Consider the following 20453-nt stretch of genomic DNA (forward strand, 5'->3'; position numbering starts at 1 on the left):
AAAACAAATATTTGTCAGATAACCAATAACAACTTTTTTCTTTCCAAATTTTTAATAGCCACTTCAAGTTCCCATCTCATGTTTGTTCACACACATTTCTTTTTTTTTTTTTTTTAATGTCTTTGTTGGAGTATAATTGCTTTACATTGTTGTGTTAGTTGCTGCTGTATAACAAAGTGAATCAGCTATATGGATACGTATATCCCCATATCCCCTGCCTCTTGTGTCTCCCTATCCCACCCCTCTAGGTGGTCACAAAGCACCGAGCTGATCTCCCTGTGCTATGCGGCTGCTTCCCACTAGCTATCTATTTTACATCTGGTAGTGTATATATGTCAATGCCACTCTCTCACTTCATCTCAGCTTACCCTTCCCCCTCCCCGTGTCCTCAAGTCCATTCTCTATGTCTGCATCTTTCATCCTGTCCTGCCCCTAGGTTCTTCAGAACCATTTTTTTTAGATTCCATATATATGTGTTAGCATATGGTATTTGTTTTTCTCTTTCTGAATTACTTCGCTCTGTATGACAGACTCTAGGTCCATCCACCTCACTACAAATAACTCAAATTCTTTTTTTTTTTAATTATTATTTTAAATTATTTATTTATTTATTCATTTATTTTTGTCTGTGTTGGGTCTTCGTTTCTGTGCAAGGGCTTTCTCCAGTTGCGGCAAGCGGGGGCCACTCTTCATCGCGGTGCACGGGCCTCTCACTATTGCGGCCTCTCTTATTGCGGAGCACAAGCTCCAGACGTGCAGGCTCAGTAGCTGTGGCTCACAGGCCCAGTTGCTCCGCGGCATGTGGGATCTTCCCAGACCAGGGCTCGAACCCATGTCCCCTGCATTGGCAGGCAGATCCTCAACCACTGCGCCACCAGGGAAGCCCTCAAATCCGTTTCTTTTTATGACTGAGTAATAGTCCATTGTATATATGTGCCACATCTTTATTCATTCATCTGTCAGTGGACACTTAGGTTGCTTCCATGTCCTGGCTATTGTAAATAGTGTTGCAATGAACATTGTGGTACATGACTCTTTTCGAATTATGGTTTTCTCAGGGTGTACGCCCAGTAGTTAGAGGAAAACATAGGCAGAACACTCTATGACATAAATCACAGCAAGATCCTTGTTGACCCACCTCCTAGAGAAATGGAAATAAAAACAAAAATAAACAAATGGGACCTAATGAAACTTAAAAGCTTTTGCACAGCAAAGGAAACCATAAACAATACGAAAAGACAACCATCAGTATGGGAGAAAATATTTGCAAATGGAGCAACTGACAAAGGATTAATCTCCAAAATATATAAGCAGCTCATGCATCTCAATATCAAAAAAAACAAACAACCCAATCCAAAAATGGGCAGAAGAACTAAATAGACATTTCTGCAAAGAAGATATACAGATTGCCAACAAACACATGAAAGGATGCTCAACATCACTAATCATTAGAGAAATGCAAATCAAAACTACAGTGAGGTATCACCTCACATAGGTCAGAATGGCCATCATCAAAAAATCTACAAAAAATAAATGCTGGAGAAGGTGTGGAGAAAAGGGAACCTACTTGCGCTGTTGGTGAGAATGTAAATTGATACAGCCACTATGGAGAACAGTATGGAGTTTGCTTAAAAAACTACAAATAGAACTACCATATGACCCAGCAATCCCACTACTGGGTTAATAACAACTTTTGTCAAGACCTAAAAGCAGAGAACAAATTCTACAGCCAACCTGACAGGTAAAGTGGAGTTGATGAAAGATTTTGAACAAAAACGGCATTCCTTCAGCAAGTACCTAATGAATATATACCCTGTCCCTGAAACCCTTCTAAGACCTGGTGATTCTTCAGTGAAAAAGCAAAACAAAAACCAAAAAGTATTTCTGCCCTCATGGAGCTTTCATTCAATTGGGAGAAGACAAAAGATACGTGAAAGAAAGAGGTAAAACATGTGACATGAAAAATGTGATGAAGAAGAGGAAAACAAGGGAAAGAGATAGAAAACACAAGCGTTACAGATTTCAACTTTAAGCAGAGTAATCTGACATTTGAGCGATGATTTGAAAGATACCTGAAAAGCTTATCCTGATAAAAACAGTTACTCTAACAAAACATGGCATGTTCATGGCTTAACAGAGCACCTTTCCAAGGCATCACGTCTTTTTCCTGCACTTTAAATGCAATACTGTAACCCAAATTGCTGGCTGTGAGGGAGAAAATTCTGATCATAGTAACAGGATAGAGAGGCAAGAGACCTTGCTGAGGTTTCAGACAGTGACAATCACAAAATGTAGGTTATTGACTGAAACTGATATAAAGCCTAATAAAATTCTGTGTAGCAATTTGCATTCTACACTCTTTACCAGGGTCTTTTAAATATTAAGGATAGTAGATCTTCTATCCAAAAAATAAATCTCTATTTGGGGAAGTTAACAGATGAGTTATATATATTTTGGGTATGAGTTAAGGGCTGGAGTCCTCTTGGAGAAGTTGTGAAATCAAAACACAAAAGCAGGGGTCCACCTTTCTCCAAGCAAGCAGCTAAAACCACTGTATGTTTATGAGTATGTACACATACATCAATGAGCACTTGCTAAGACTCAGCAATGATGGAGTCTCATCTGTCTCATTTACACTGAGAATTGAATTGTCCATGGTCCAGAGTGACTCAAATGAATCCCAATCCCTATTCTCAATCCCACTTCACATATTTAAGAAATAGAGAAAAACAATCTATCATCAAAAAATTAGAATAATCACCATAAATAAGCTCTTCTTAAGACCCAAGGGCAAAGAAGACCTTAGGGGTTCATTAAATGTTCACTTTCCTCTAGGAATCTTAGAGGGTTCTTGCAGGCATGATACAACACCAGGGAAAATTCTTCTGAGATTTGTCACTTCAGAGACAGTTTCCATGGAAATTGTATTTTAAATGCATCAAGGTTTTATTTCAAGTGAACCAAGACTTCTCTAAAGTCATTTTCAGTGTTCACTTGCTCCAGTATAAGCAGAGAGAAACATAGAAATAAATATTCTTGATTAAGTTACTTTTGTCGCACAACTCTTTCCCAAAACTCGAATCTCTGTATAATGGATTCCTTGTCTACTAACTGCTAACACTAAAATATATGTGAGACATGGTTTATAACATACTCATGTGGAAAATGTCTGTATAATGCAGTGTCTATGTATATATGCCTCACACATATTCACTAACCCTCAAATGTCTGGTAGACCTTCAGTCAGCACCAGAGTGGTGTACCCTTCACTCCACACAAGAGAAATACAAGAATAAGCCATAATTCCAACCAAAAAATAGTCGAAGAGCCTGTACAGAGAGAAAATATGGCAGCTGAAATGTCTTCATTTGATATGACTTCAGTTAGGGTCTAAGGACAGGCATAACATTAAATCAATCTATCAGAAGTCATATGGTCTGTATTATACTTAATGTTCAGTTGGTTTTTGATATATTTACTTGGCACATTAAAATGCTAGGTAAAGTGATTCAAAAAAATGGTTCATGCCCCAAAGGGGTTTACAGTCTTATAGAGGCATCTCATGTTCTGTTTCTTTACCACTTTATTCCTTTCATGTTTCAAAATTTCCAGTGTTTAGTTCTCAACCATCTGAGCCTCTTCTTCCTTAAATGTTTGGTGAGCTCATTCATGACTTCAACAACATCATCTTTATTCTTAGTTCCTAAGTTTGTATCTCTAGTTCTCATCTTTCTGTTAATTCCCTGTCTTGTGTATACAACCTCTGTATTAAAATGTTCCAGTATGCTGTCCTGTTGTCACCCTGAACTCAACAAGTACAAAAATTAACACATCTTCTTTGTCCCCAAAGCAGACTGCCCAACTTTCCTATGTTTTTATTGGAGAGGAAGTAGAAGATAGTATTAGTGGGGTACTATAAATTCTAGCTCATTTGGGTTGGCCCTAGTTCACATCTCTTGTCCCAAAAAAATTATTATTAGTAGCAGCTTCTCTCACTCTGAAATATATACCAGTTAAATGAGAAATTGTATGTGGAATCAAACCAACCTTTACAATTCCTGGCTCTGACACTTACTAGCTGTGTGGCCTTGGGAACTTTGAGCTTCAAATTACTCATCTTAAAATGGGGATACTAATCATAAATGGTGTATCTTCCATTACATAGAACATAGAAGACACAAAAAATATTATATTGTTGTTACTGCTATTATCGTCATTATTATTCAGATCTGTACCTTTGAATAAGAAAAATATTTAAGACTGTAGTGGCACACAGGATTAGTTAAAATAGGGACAGACTGAAAGCAGGAAAATCAGTTAAGGTTTCACAAGTAGTGGAAATAGTAAAGTGAAAACAGTATCAAGAGATAAGAACATGGAAATACAGGATTTAGTATCTCTGTGGTTTGGAAGAGAAGGAAAGAGAAGAAAGAAGCACAAATTAAATCTGACTAAAATTTTGAAACCAGGGAACCATGAGCAGGATGGCAGAAATGAACAAATAAGGAGTGGAAAGGATAAAGAGCTAGATTTTAGACTAGATGATAAAATGCTGGCAAATATCTTCAAAAGGAAAAGTAAAAAATTGGCAGTGGAGGAACAGAGCTTGCGAGAAAGGGGTCAAAATACAAATTAGGATGCTCTGATCACAGAAGAATGACGAATTGTTCCAAGTAGAAATATTTAAAGACAGACTAGTCAAAGGGTAAGTAAATATTTCTTGAATTCATGAAATTCACAGAAGCCAAAAAAAGAGAGAGAGAATTTCTAGTGTGAGAATTAACTAATGTTTCTGTGCATCCAAGGGAAAGAAGAAGAAATGAAAATGAATTTAAATAAATTGAACTCTTGCATTCCAATTTACTTCTTCCATATCACTGTTAATCTATATTTTGTCCTTAAATGTTTAGAAGAATTCAGTATTAAAGCCTGGAATTTCCTTTTTGGGAAGGATTTTCTTTAATAGATTTAGGACTATTCCGTTTTCTGTTTCTTCTTTTGTAAGTTTTACTAATTTGCATCTTTTAAAGAATATCTCAGTTTCTCTAAGTTATCAACTTTATCAGGGTAAAGTTGTTCATAATATTTATTTATTTTTTAAAAAATATCTTTGGGATCTGTAGTGATTGCCCCCTTTTCATTCCTGATATTATTGATTTTTGTTTTATATCTTTTTGTGGTGAGCCTAGCTAGTATTTTATCAATTTTCTTGATACCTTAAAAGTTGTAAGTTTTAATTGTTTTTCTCTATTAATTACTGATATTCTGTTTCATTAATTTACACTCTTATCTTTATCATTTCTTTCCTTCCTCTCACTTTGGATTCAGTTTGCTTTTCTATCTCTAGATTTTTAAGGTGAGAAACATTGGTTGTTAATTTTAAACTTTTTTTCTCCTCTAATATAGGCATTTAAAATTATAAATTTCCCTCCAGAAACTGCCTTAGCTACACCACAAAATGCTTAGCTTTTTTTTTTTCATTTTTTATTCAGTTCAAAAATATTTTCTAATTTCCCTTGTGGTTTCTTTCTCAAAATTGGGTTATTTAAGAATGTGTAGTTCAGGGCTTCCCTGGTGGCGCAGTGGTTGAGAATCCGCCTGCCAATGCAGGGGACACAGGTTCGAGCCCTGGTCCGGGAAGATCCCACATGCTGCGGAGCAACTAAGCCTGTGCGCCACAACTACTGAGCCTGCACTCTAGAACCTGCGAGCCACAACTACTGAAGCCCGCCTGCCTAGAACCCGTGCTTCACAACAACAGAAGCCACTGCAATGAGAAGCCTGAACACAACGAAGAGTAGCCCCCACTCGCCACAAATAGAGAAAGTCTGCGCACAGCAACGAAGACCCAATGCAGCCAAAAATAAAAAATAAATAAAATAAATTAAAAAAAAAAAGAATGTGTAGTTCAATTTCCAAATAGCCTAAAACCTAGCTCCTTACCGTCTCCACTCCTTACTTCTTCATCTCTGCCATCCTACTCATGGTTCCCTGGGCTCAAAATTTTAGTCAGATTTAATTTGTGCTTCTTTCTTCTCTTTCCTTCTCTTCCAAACCATAGAGATACTAAATCCTATTCTTGCATGATCTTATCTCTTGACATTGTTTTTGCAGTGATCTCTTCTTAGTTTCTAAAATTTAATTCCATGGTAGTCAGAGAATATACTCTGTACACTTTAGGTTCTTCCAAATTTGTTGAAACTTCTTTAATGTCCCAGCATCTGGTTTATCTTAGTGAATTGTCCATGTGCACTTGAAAAAAAATCCGTATTCTGTTGTTGAATGAGGTGTTGCATAAATGTCACTTTGTTCCTGTCAGTTGATAGAGTTATTTGTGTCTTCTGTGTCTATAACGATTTTCTGTCTACTTGTTTTATCAACTACTGAAAGGGGAATGTTGAACCTACAACTTTTATTGTGAATTTTTCTGTATCTCCTTTTAGTTCTGTCAACATTTGCTTTATGTATTTGAAGGTCTGTTGTTAGGTGGTGTTAAACGTGTTCTGTGTAATACATTTAGAATTATGTGTTTTTATTACTTTATACTTGAATTATTATGAAATATGCCTCATTATGTTTGTTAATATTTCAAGTCCTGAAGTTTACTGTGTCAGAAATATATAGCTATTTCAGATTTCTTATGATTAGTTCTTACACAGTATATCTTTCTCCATTCTCTGTTTTAAGAAAACGTCTGTTTTTGCATTTGAAATGTGATTTATTTAAACTGCATATAAGTGGGTTTTTATTTTTTCTTTATCCAGTATAACTTTTTCTGTCTTTTAATTGGCATGTTTAGACTATTTATAGTCAATATAATTTTTGAATTAAACCTACAGTCTTGCTATTTGTTTTCTACTCGTCCCATCTGGTCTTTGTTCCTTTTTTCCCATCTTTTCCTGCCTTCTTTGAGATTAGTTGAGTACTTTCTAGTATTCTCTTTTATCTCCTCTGTTGGCTTATTAACTGTATCACATTTTATTAGTGGTTTCTAATAGTGATGACAGTATATAACTTTATCTTATCAAAATCTGTCCTGAAATAAAAGCTTGGCACTCTTTAAATATTAAAAACCTTTAAAAAGTATACTTTCATTTTCCCTTCCATTCTTTGTGATCATTGTCATATATTTTATTTCATCATATGTTATAAACACCACCATAGCACATTGTTCTCATTTTTACTTTAAACATTGAATTATCTTTTAAAATAATTCTTAATGAAATAAACATTGTATTTTATATTTGAGTTCCTTGTGGTGATATGAACATGTACTTCTCAGAGCTACTACTTCAGGAAGTGTGAACGGCTGATCATCCCTGTTGCTACACTCTGAAATCAATCATCACCACATTAGTACTGAGGCCATGCTTCCCACAGGCTACCCCCAACTAAAATGACTGAAAAGAACAGGGGTTTTAAAGCAGGCATGTTCTTGCCAGATACGGGCCTCCTCCCATGGAATTTGGCTCAAGAATTTTCTGTCAGCCTTACCATCAGCCTCCCCAGTCTGATGGCTCTCCCAGCTTCCTCTAGCTCCTGCCTCATTTTCCCTGATAGATGTTACACACCTAAGCTTGTCTTGAAATCCCCTTCTCAGAGGACTGGACTAATGCAGGGAGTAACAAGTTTGGTCCAATCAAAAATATAGTGAGATAGGGACTAGGGATTGACTTAACTCATTGTCAGGTGGGTGAAGAAATCATTATCTTGGTTCGTGGACTGTGCCCAGCATACAGTGACTGCTCAATTACTAAAGATTTCATTGGTGGCTAAGTAGGAATATGTCCCTGTGGAGGGGAATACTGCTGTAGGTGCAAATTTATAAAATAATGCAGGCTATCAGTGCATCTCCAAGTTCTTTTTCATGTGTATTAAAGCTGATGATGGGACTTCCCTGATGGCGCAGTGCTTAAGAATCTGCCTGCCAGTACAGGGGACATGGGTTCGAGCCCTGGTCCAGGAAGATTCCATGTGCCACGGAGCAACTAAGCCCATGCACCACAACTACTGAGCCTGCGCTCTAGAGCCTGCGCACCTAGAGCCCATGCTCTGCAACAAGAGAAGCCACCACAATGAGAAGCCCACAAACCGCAACAAAGAGTAGCCCCCTGCTCGCTGCAACTAGAGAAAACCCCCGCGCGCAGCAACGAAGACCCAATGCAGCCAAAAATAAATAAATAAATAAACTAAGTAAAAAAAAAAAAAAAAAAGCTGATGACATTACTGTTAGTTAAATGCTTATTTAACATATAGCATACATAGATAGTACTTATGTTTTAAGTGGTCAATGTTTTGAACTCCATTTTATTTTTTTTCATGAGAAAGAATTTTCTACTTTATTATCCATTAATCTTTTTTAAAAATTTTATTGAAGTATAGTTGACTTACAATGTTGTGTTTAATTTCTGCTGTACAGCAAAGTGACTCAGTTATACACACACACACACACACACACACACACACACACACACATATATATATTTTTCATATTCTTTACCATTATGGTTTATCACAGGATATTGAATATAGTTCCCTGTGCTATACAGTAGGACCTTGTTGTTTATCCATCCTATATATAATAGTTTGCCTCTACCAACCCCAAACTCCCAGTCCTTCCCTCCCCGCCCCGCCCTGCACTGCCCTTGGCAACCAGAAGTCTATGAACTCCATTACTATCTAGTCATAGAGGTCTATTTCTCATGGGCCATCTAATTGCACTTTGTTGCCTATTGAGTTTCCTTAGGTAATCAATCCATTGCATAAAATTAAAGAATTGGTTTTTGACGTAAAATAATTATATGTTTTAGTATATGGTGTATTTTTGCCTTTATAACAAGTTAATGGCCATATCTTTAACTTATTGTACTTTAAATCATCACTCTGAAACCATGTCTCATTATACGTTACTATTATATTGTTGCTAAGAAAATGTGTTACCAGGTTTATGACATACTAGAAATATATTGCTATGAGTCTTGAATAATAAGTGGGTTCACAGCAGAGGGTGGAGGAGAGCATGACAGGCAGACCAACTCAAAAAAAACCCAAAAACTGGAAGCCCAGTAAATCCTTTCATATTTGAGCAAAGGCAGGTGATAGTATGGGCTGAATCACTGAGTGTATGAAAGGGCAGAAAGGAGATTGTTGGAGTTGTTAAGGATGATAATCACTCATCCTGCTCTCTGCACTTTCAGTAGAGAACTAACTGAGAAATGAGACACAGGAGCCTCATAAAAGGGAGATCAGAAGGTGAGCTTCAATACTAATAGGATTAACTGGAGGATACAGCTTAGCTCTGCAGCCACAGTGGGTTTCTCTAATTCCCTCATTGCCTTCCCCAGATAAGTCTGATGAACCGAGGCATAGGAAAAATGGACAACATCAGGCCTTCCCTACCAAGGGGGATGGGACGCATGAAGGAGGAGACAAATACTGGTCCAGAGGACAGGCCAGTCCTAAAAAGAGAGCCCAAAGGGGACTGGGCCATTCATTCCCAGTTCACTTTCCCAGCTTCAGCAGTAATGTCACTCCTCTCCCTTAAGGAAGAGAAGAACAAGGATATGGATAAGGAGAAAAGTTTCTTCGCATTCTTTACTCTCCTAGGGCATGGAAGGACAGGTACCCATTTTAGAGGAATCATCTGCTTTTGGCCAGAGAGAATTGGCCCATTTACAGAGAAGAGGAATAATTGCTCAAACCAGGTTGCCTTTTGTGGGTAAACATATAAGTACATAGTTCACATATGTGCATAGTTGTATGTTAAATTCTTGCTTCCAACATTCTATAGATATAGCTCAGAAATGCTTCACTGTTGAAACATTTATTTTTCAAATCATCTTGAAAAAGTAACTAGAAATGTGAAGACTACAATTTCTCAAAGACTATTTCCCCTTCCCTTTCCCTGTATTGGTCAGTTATCAGCCCTGCTTCTGGGAACCCAGGTCATTCTTTGCAAAATTTAGGCAAGTACACAAAATCAGAGCTATTTGAGGAGTCTGCTTTCCCAAACCTTATGCCACTTTAAGAAGAGAAAAGGTGGACACTGCTGTGGAACAGTTCACCAGAACTTCCTGCTCGCAGTAACGTTCCTGAATTCAGAGAAGGGACAGGGCACTCAACTCTGTCATTATTTGTGTGAGGAAAGAGGGGCAGAGAGATGTGCAATTGTCTATCATAATCTTTGGCCTACATCTGTCACTCTGTCCTGTGGGTTGGTGGAGTAGGCAAGAACACCAGAGATGTCTGGTTGAGGTTTTAAAAAACTGATCCTATAGCCCAGCAGCTAGGCTTTCTGGGTGCACAAGATGTCTGGAGAAGAACAAACACATTTGGTTAGGCAGAGAGAATAGGAACTATTTCTAAAGTATGGGTAGGATATAGGAAACTCAGAGGAGACTGTGCAATATCCCAGGACTAGTGAAAGGAGAACCATTACCACTTCTAGGCCTGATTAGTGGCAAGAAGAGCGAGCAGTGTGGGGAGGGCCACTTGACCTGAGTGTGACTCTTGGTGGATAGATGCAAGCCCTAGCACTCCCACAGAAAGGAGGCCAGGGGAATAAATACCTTGCCCTTACTCTCTTCTTTTCCCACATTGCTTGCTGATGAGAGAGGGCAAGAGAGTCTGCTAATACAGTTCTTATCAGTCAGATTCCTGGGGAAGAGAGCAGGATGGATAAGCATAGAGAATGGACTTGCAGGGACAAATGAAAATGTCCAGCATAGGCAGAAATGCAGCCCTATGAACGAAGCCTAGATGGTCAGGAAAAATAGAATGTTGGATCGTCTACTTCCAAAGCATCTTGGGGGACACCTGACAGGAGAGTTAGGAGGAGCAAGAAGTTGCCAATATCCTCCAGGAGTTGGAGGGCTATTGAAGAACTGCTTGTTTTTGTCAGAATTGGAATAATACCAGATTAAGTGGGAAGGAATCAGCTCTAAATATCTGGGAAGAAAAGAGGCAGAAGAAGCCAGGATACCACTAACAGCAAAACAGACCTTTTCTTTTCCATTAGAAGAGGGCATCATGTATTTACAATGAGCAAAACCAAAATTTTACTGGAAACATAGAACATAAGATAAAGATAGATAACACGGTGTTATGGATTTTGTTCATGATCACATATGAAGAGTAGCAAGTATGTCCAGAAGGAGGAAAATGACAAATGATCAATTCAGATGCAACTTTTCTCTCCTTTATGTCACATCAGTAACATAGAAACACCTGTGACAGTTGGGAAGTGTACCAAATACTTGTTAGTGTTCCACCTGCGTCCCCTCAGATCCTGTACTCATTTTGATGCACACCATCTTCAAGTACGCTTTCACAAACTCCCAAGAGCTAGCACCTATTTTATTTGCCAGAGAGCTTCACCAGGATGCCAGAGCTACTTTCCCCACACAGGAGGGCCTGGAGTGCCCCTGAACTCATGATTGACATGTGCCAGGGTATAAATACTCCAGATCCCTGACCCTGCTCATGGCAATTCTGAGGCATGTCTCACAGTGTCTTCAAAGACTTCATGCAGGCTTTGAGCCAAAGTTGCCCATCATCAGAGTTTGCTTGATATTACACACTTTCTCAGTCTCCCTCAATCTCACTTCTTCATTCTGTACTGGGAATACTTCCTAACAAATCACTATCACATGAATCTTTCTCTCAGGGTCTTCTGGGGAAACCAATCCAAGAATGAGGGGAAGGAAACCAAATGAAGAGTACAGGAGAAGATTGTACACAAAGGAAAGGTGAGAAAAAACCATTTGAGGACAAATTAGGACCATCACTTTTTAGAAGGAAAACATTTAGAATTCAAAATGTATCATGAAAAAGTTCAAAAATAAAACATACTTGATATACCAGTATTTCTCTAACTCAAAGGAAGAGTTTTCTTTCTCAGAGTTTTCATCTCAGGAAACTAGCTGTTGAGTGGATAGTTCAGCGTGGCTGCTACTCTGCTGTAGAAGGTGATGGTATTGCCCAGTGGTTCTCAGTGGTTGGTTCACACTGAGTGGCAGCAGCAGCATCACCTGGGAACTTCCTAGGAATGAAAATTCTTAAGTCTACATCAGGCCTACTGAACCAGAAATCCTATGAATGGGGCCTGGAATCTATGTTTTAGCAACACTCCAAGTGATTCAGATTCTTGCTTAATTTGAGAACCACCATTATAGCTCCCAGTCCCAGGAGGTAAACTGAGGTACAAGCATTTCCTTGATCCAAAGAAAAAGAAACAGCTTTTGACTCTGCCTCAGGAGTGAGGAAATGGAGGCTGGTGGAAAGCATGAGTATGTAAGAGAAGAAGATGATCAGTCTAATCCGCATGACTACAAAATCCACCAGCTTGTGAAACAAGTGCTGATAAAAGAGACGTTGATGAGAAGCTGTTTACGGCACATGCAGTGGTTGATGGTGTTGTCCCAGAAAGTCAGTCTGACCATTGCCACTGGGTGGGGCGTGACACCACCAGTATCTCTCCCAAAACAAGCCAAGCATCAGCAGAGAACATTCCTGAGGGACATAGATCCCATGGTGACCCCAGGACACAAGGAATAAGACAGTGATCACTAATGACAAAGAAGCAGAAGAGCAGAATCTTGCCCTTCAAACTGGTGATGATGTTCGTCTCTGATACAGAGTTTGTTATCATTTTAAGTGAAATGACAAGGGAATAGGAGAGATCTAAGAAGACAAGCTATGAGAATGTTGAGAGAATTCAGCCCAGTAAAAATGGTGAAGCTCTAGGAATAAGGAGAAGAGTGTGGGATGGAGTTCTTGTCCATTCGTGAAACAAATAAAAATAAAGTAGTCACTGTTGAGACATTTCCCACAGCCACTGTCTTCAGGGAAGTCATCTCAGCAGGTAGGAGAAAAGAACCTCTTTATGGGCCAAAATTCCATGACTCAGAAATGAGAACTTCTATTGCTGTAACAGGAGAATGACTAGTCTTAACACAGGAAAAGGCCTTCCTGTCTCTTTCTACACTTATGAATATACCCCCCTGTTTGAGAAATGTCCCAACACAGCAGCTCAGGGAGGCCAGTAATTCAGGGTGAACTAAACTAGAGTGTGCACTGGAAGCCCAGTCTTCCATCACTGGAAACAGCAAAGACAGAGATGCAGCATCTCAGAGAGGTTCGGTAATTTCCCACGTTGCTTAGCAACCACATCTTGAATAAGGAATGAGAACTGGGAAGAGACCTAGAGACATCATGATCTCTGCCTCCATTGCTTCAATCACTCCCCACCCCAGAACAAAATTAGGGAAAGAGGTAGTTCCAAAACACTCAGTTTTCAGGCCTTCATTTGAGGAAGAAAGACAAAAAGAGACATGGGATGCCACCATGAAGCTGCTCGCCCTTGTTCAGCTTAGGGTCAGCAGTACAGAGTCTTACAGTCTCTGCTCTCCCTAAAAGGAAAAGGCTTAGATGGCGTAGGAAGAGGGGTGCCCTAAGCATGTATACTTCTTTTTCCTGTGATGGCAAGAAAATTAATGCTGCATTATCCTGGAATCAATTCTGAGCCAAAGACCATGATCTCAAATGAAGGCCATGCCCAGATACTTCCGTCCAGTTGAAGAAAGGACACATCACCTGTCCATGGCACTGAGGCCATAACATATTTAAAAGGGGGTTTCTTTTACATGTGTATATATCAAGATCTGGCTGGAACCCAAAGAAGCTTCCCTCAGGTGTTCTCCTGGGACGACCATCTGTAAAAGAAACGAGAAAATGTAGTTTTCACAAATAGAGCTCATTTTGACTTCTGCGCAGAATTTCAATCCCCCAAGGACTGCTTATCCAAGGAGTAGAAGCAGGAGCCCCTCTTCCAGAGCCATAGATAGGGTGCAGGGTTGACTCTAGGTGGAAATCCCTATGCTGCCTCTCGGGAACGATGACAAATTTCAGAAACACAATCTGTGGACCTGGCAATTGGTTAGGGTCCTAACACACTCAACATGGCAAAGCCCCTCACCAGATTACCTTTTTCAATAAAATTATATAGAAACTTCAAAGCTACCAAAGACTTTACGTTATCAAATAACAATGAAAGCTGCCTCAAAGTGGCTTAAAATCTGTGAGAGAAGTAAGTGCTATTTTACTATTGACTCCATGGAAGCAGTAACGTGCCATGTAGAGACAGCAGGGAAGAATCACACATAGCCATGATGACATTTTTCTAAAGATACCTCACTTTTGGAGGCCAAGAATCCGAGTACATATTCTTTATTATTTTGGCTAAGGTAGAAGTTCACTATATGAATGATTCATACTTTTATTCAACAATTATTCCATAATCCCATCATTTCTGCATTCGAAAAAGAACTGAAAAATTATACCCAGTTGCTGTAAAAAGTTTCCTCTAAAACATGGTGTTAACTGAATGATGGTGCATTTTTTTCCTAGAATTTACTTTCTTAAATAATGCTATGTATTTTCTCGTAAAAATGACATGGAATGTAGTGGGGTTTTTTTATGTTATGTTTCTTGTTTCTGTGTCTTAGTTGTTTTGTTTTTATTGTGGTAAGATCACTTAACATGAGGTCTACTCTCTTAAATTTTTAAGTGTATGATACAGCATTGTTAACTGTAGCTACAATGTTGTACAGCAGATCTCTGAAATTTATTCATCTTGTATAACTGAAACTTCATACCTATTGAAAAATTGGAGTGGGCATAACACCTGCAAATTCAAGTCAGACAGAGCGATTCCTTCCACCTGGTGGCCTCATGCCTAAATTTCAGGACCAAAATCAAGGCACATGAGCACAAACTGAACCTAGGGTTTAAGAATGCCCTGAAAATCAGACATGAAGTCCTCACTGGCTTGGAAGAATCAGATTTTAAAATACACATGCATCTGAACAGGAGTGTTACATTCTGACACTGGGGTACAGAGGGAGACATGGGAAAGACTATATAACATTTTAAAAAATATCGTTGAAACTGTGAATGTGGACAGAAAAGGCAAAAGGGAGAAGGAGTATCAAAGGGAATTTTTAAAGCTAAAGCAGGCTTGCATATGTTTAGCAGTAGAAGAGTCTGCAGAGATGGAGATCTTAAAGATCTAAGAAAGATGAGGAAATTCTGAGAGACTAAAACCCCAAAGAAGATGAAAAGCAGTTGACAAAATTCAACATCCACTCATGTTTTTAAAATATTTTTTAATTAGACAATGATAGATTCTTCTTTAAGATGATAAAATATATAAAACTCAGATCAAAAGTCAGCAGCTTGGCTTCCCTGGTGGCGCAGTGGTTGAGAATCTGCCTGCCAATGCAGGGGACACGGGTTCGATCCCTGGTCTGGGAAGATCCCATATGCCGCAGAGCAACTAGGCCCGTGAGCCAGTTACTGAGCCTGCGCATCTGGAGCCTGTGCTCCGCAACAAGAGAGGCTGCGATAATAAGAGGCTCGCGCACCGTGATGAAGAGTGGCCCCCACTTGCCGCAACTAGAGAAAGCCCTCGCACAGAAACGAAGACCCAACACAGCCATAAATAATAAATTAATTAATTTAAAAAAAAAAGTCAACAGCTTAATTTGAAAACCCTACAGACATTTCTAATTAGAACTAGGAGTAAAACCGAGATGCCTACAGTCTCCACTGTTACTTAACATTGTATTAAAAGTATTAGAAATGCAATTATAAATAGGAAAGGAATAAGAGGCTAAGAATCAGAAGGAAAATCAGGCAAAATTATCTCTATTTATAGAAGATTTTATTAACATAATTGGAAAACCTGAGCAAATCCATGGAAAAACTTCTACAAAAAAATAACAATTGTATTACAAAGTATAAAATTAACATGTAATTCAATAGAATTCATATATACAAATACTAATCAGAATATAAAATGAAAGCTAGAACCCTTGTTACAGTAACAAAATAAAATAAAATTCCCAAGCATAAATCTAATAAGAAATGTGCAAAACAGAAATGAGGAGAATTACAAAATACTCCTAAAAGTTACTGAAGTAGACCTGCAGAAAATGGAAAGACATACCACACTTCATGATGAGAAGTCTGAAGATCCAAAAATGTCAATTCTCCCTAAGTTTACTTATAAATTTAAGATGCAATAAATATGCCATCAGTTTTTTTTCTGAAACTAGACAGATTAATTATAAAGGTTATGGTTAAAAATGAATAGCCAGGAAAACCCTAAAAAAATAAGAACAATATGTGGGAAGCTACCTTCAAGATATGAAAACATTATGTAGCTTCTATAATTAAAGCAATGTGATATTGGCTTATGAATAGACTTACAGACCAATAGAACAGAATGGAAAACACAGAAATAACTCAAGTGCCTATGAAACTTTGTATCTAATGAAGGCAACAGCTCAAGTCATCAGGGAAAAGAAGGACTTTTTTTATAAATGGTGATAGAACAACTGGATAGCCATATGGAAAAAGATAAAGTTGGATCCATTCCTCACACCATACACTGGTACAATTTCTAAAAAGATCAGACATTCAAATGTAAAAAAATGAAATCATGCAAACATTATGAAAAAATTAGTGAATTTCTTTATAACCTGAGAGGAGAGAAAATATTTCTAACTATGATTAAAATACCAGAAGCAATAAAAGATTAAAATATTTGATTTAAAAATTTTATATCATAAGGAAAGTCAAAAGCCATGTTACAAATAGGGAGGAAAAATATATGCAACTTATACCTCAGACAAAAAGCTAATATAGTTAATATACAGTCCTCCGAAAAATTGGGAAGATCAAAATCCAATAGAAAAGTGGGGGAAAGTTGTGAAAAGATCATCCATATAAGAACTAATACCAACAGCCATTAAACACCTGAAAACATCTCCAATGTTTCTAATTATTAGAGAAATGCAAATTATAAAAATACTAAAAATTATTTCTCACTTATCAGGTTGGAAAAATTGAAAAATTTTGAGCATATACTATGTTGAAGAGAGTGTAGAAAAGTAGGACCTCGCATTTATTTTAGGGGAAAGTAATTGTCAGTTCTCCCCCCAAAATCCACAGATTTCATACAATCCCAGTCAACATCTAAGCAGGTTCTTTTGTAGGAATTTACAAGCCAATTCTAAAATTCATATGGAAACTCAAAGAACCTAAAATAGCCAAAACAGGTAGCCTCATCCACCAGAGGGCAGACAGCAGAAGCAAGAACTACAATCCTGCAGCCTGTGGGAAAAAAACCACATTCACAGAAAGAGAGACAAGATGAAAAGGCAGAGGGCTATGTACCAGATGAAGGAACAAGACCAAACCCCAGAAAAACAACTAACTGAAGTGGAGATAGGCAACCTTCCAGAAAAAGAATTCAGAATAATGATAGTGAAGATGATCCAGGACCTTGGAAAAAGAATGGAGGCGAAGATCGAGAAGATGCAAGAAATGTTTAACGAAGACCTAGAAGAATTAAAGAACAAACAGAGATGAACAATACAATAACTGAAATGAAAACTACACTAGAGGGAATCAATAGCAGAATAACTGAGGCAGAAGAATGGATAAGTGACCTGGAAGACAGAATGGTGGAATTCACTGCTATAGAACAGTATAAAGAAAAAAGAATAAAAGAAATGAAGACAGCCTAAGAGACCTATGGGACAACATTAAACACAATAACATTCACATTATAGGGGTCCCAGAAGGAGAAGAGAGAGAGAAAGGACCAGAGGAAATATTTGAAGAGCTTATAGTCGAAAACTTCCCTAATATGGGAAAGGAAATAGCCACCCAAGTCCAGAAGTGCAGAGAGTCCCATACAGGATAAACCCAAGGAGAAACATGCCGAGACACATAGTAATCAAATTGGCAAAAATTAAAGACAAAGAAAAATTATTGAAAGCAAGGGAAAAATGACAACATACAAGGGAACTCCCATGAGGTTAACAGCTGATTTCTCAGCAGAAACTCTACAAGCCAGAAGGGAGTGGCATGATATACTTAAAGTGATGAAAGGGAAGAACCTACAACCAAGATTACTCTACCCGGCAAGGATCTCATTCAGATTCGATGGAGAAATGAAAACCTTTACAGACAAGCAAAAGCTAAGAGAATTCAGCACCACCAAACCAGCTCTACAACAAATGCTAAAGGAACTTCTCTAAGTGGGAAACACAAGAGGAGAAAAGGACCTACAAAAACAAACCCAAAACAATTAAGAAAATGGTCATAGGAACATACATATCGATAATTACCTTAAACGTGAATGGATTAAATGCTCCAACCAAAAGACACAGGCTTGCTGAATGGATACAAAAACAAGACCCATATATATGCTGTCTAAAACAGACCCACTTCAGACCTAGGGACACATTCAGACTGAAAGTGAGGGGATGGAAAAAGATATTCCATGCAAATGGAAATTGAAGGAAAGCTGGAGTAGCAATACTCATATCAGATAAAATAGACTTTAAAATAAAGAATGTTACAAGAGACAAGGAAGGACACTACTTAACGATCAAGGGATCAATCCAAGAAGAAGATATAACAATTATAAATATGTATGCACCCAACATAGGAGCACCTCAATATATAAGGCAACTGCTAACAGCTATAAAAGAGGAAATCGACAGTAACACAGTAATAGTGGGGGACTTTAACACCTCACTTACACCAACGGACAGATCATCCAAAATGAAAATAAATAAAGAAACAGAAGGTTTAAATGACACAATAGACCAGATAGATTTAATTGATATTTATAGGCCATTCCATCCAAAAACAGCAGATTACACTTTCTTCTCAAGTGCGCACAGAACATTCTCCAGGATAGATCACATCTTGGGTCACAAATCAAGCCTCAGTAAATTTAAGAAAATTGAAATCATATCAAGCATCTTTTCTGACCACAACGCTATGAGGTTAGAAATGAATTACAGGGAAAAAAAACATAAAAAACACAAACACATGGAGGTTAAACAATACGTTACTAAATAATCAAGAGATCACTGAAGAAATCAAAGAGGAAATCAAAAAATACCTAGAGACAAATGGCAATGAAGACATGATGATCCAAAACCTATGGGATGCAGCAAAAGCGGTTCTAAGATGGAAGTTTATAGCTATACAAGCCTACCTCAAGAAACAAGAAAAATCTCAAACAATCTAACCTTACACCTAAAGGAACTAGAGAAAGAAGAACAAACAAAACCCAAAGTTAGCAGAAGGAAAGAAATCATAAAGATCAGAGCAGAAATAAATGAAATAGAAACAAAGAAAACAATAGCAAAGATCAGTAAAGCTAAAAGTTGGTTCTTTGAGAAGATAAACAAAATGGATAGGCCATTAGCCAGACTCATCAAGAAAAAGAGGGAGAGGACTCAAATCAATAAAATCAGAAATGAAAAAGGAGAAGTTACAACAAACACTGCAGAAATACAAAGCATCCTAAGAGACTACTACAAGCAACTCTATGCCAATAAAATGGACAACCTGGAAGAAATGGACAAATTCTTCGAAAGGTATAACCTTCCAAGACTGAACCAGGAAGAAGTAGAAAATATGAACATACCAATCGCAAGTAATGAAATTGAAACTGTGATTAGAAATCTTCCAACAAACAAAAGTCCAGGACCAGATGGCTTCACAGGTGAATTCTATCAAACATTTAGAGAAGAGGTAACGCCCATCCTTCTCAAACTCTTCCAAAAAATTGCAGAGGAAGGAACACTCCCAAACTCATTCTATGAGACCACCATCACCCTGATACCAAAACCAGACAAAGATACTACAAAAAAAGAATATTACGACCAATATCAGTGATGAATATAGATGCAAAAATCCTCAACAAAATACTAGCAAACAGAATCCAACAACACATTAAAAGGATCATACACCATGATCAAGTGGGATTTATCCAAGGGATGCAAGGATTCTTCAGTATATGCAAATCAATCAATGTGATACCCCATATTAACAAATTGAAGAGGAAAAACCATGTGATCATCTCAATAGATGCAGAAAAAGCTCTTGACAAAATTCAACACCCATTTATGATAAAAACTCTCCAGAATGTAGGCATAGAGGGAACCTACCTCAACATAATAAAGGCCATATATGACAAACCCACAGCAAACATCATTCTCAATGGTGAAAAACTGGAAGCATTTCCTCTGACATCAGGAACAAGGAAAGGATGTCCACTCTCACCACTATTATTCAACATAGTTTTGGAAGTCCTAGCCACGGGAGTCAGAGAAGAAAAAGAAATAAAAGGAATACAAATTGGAAAAGAAGAAGTAAAACTGTCACTGTTTGCAAATGACATGATACTATACCTAGAGAATCCTAAAGATGCCACCAGAAAACTACTAGAGCTAATCAATGAATTTGGTAAAGTTGCAGGATACAAAATTAATGCACAGAAATCTCTTGCATTCCTATACACTAATGATGAAAAATCTGAAAGAGAAATTAAGGAAATACTCCTATTTACCATTGCAACAAAAAGA

At 37.9% G+C, this 20453-nt stretch overlaps 1 protein-coding gene and 1 pseudogene across 2 annotated transcripts in view; both read right to left on the reverse strand.

Annotated features, from left to right (window-relative positions):
• Positions 1–20438, reverse strand: part of TMEM225 (transmembrane protein 225) — a 193825-nt gene extending 173387 nt beyond the window's left edge. Inside the window, exon 1 of the mRNA XM_082343943.1 lies at positions 241–20438. The gene's annotated coding sequence lies outside the window, so the exon portion shown is untranslated. The remainder of the gene's footprint in view (positions 1–240) is intronic.
• Positions 1–20453, reverse strand: part of LOC309604861 (olfactory receptor 8B8-like) — a 153634-nt pseudogene that overhangs the window by 125919 nt on the left and 7262 nt on the right. The gene's annotated exons all lie outside the window — the stretch shown is intronic.

Source organism: Balaenoptera borealis (genome assembly GCF_965194805.1).
Source record: "Balaenoptera borealis genome assembly, chromosome: 11".
In the NCBI taxonomy this organism is placed as follows: Eukaryota; Metazoa; Chordata; class Mammalia; order Artiodactyla; family Balaenopteridae; genus Balaenoptera; species Balaenoptera borealis.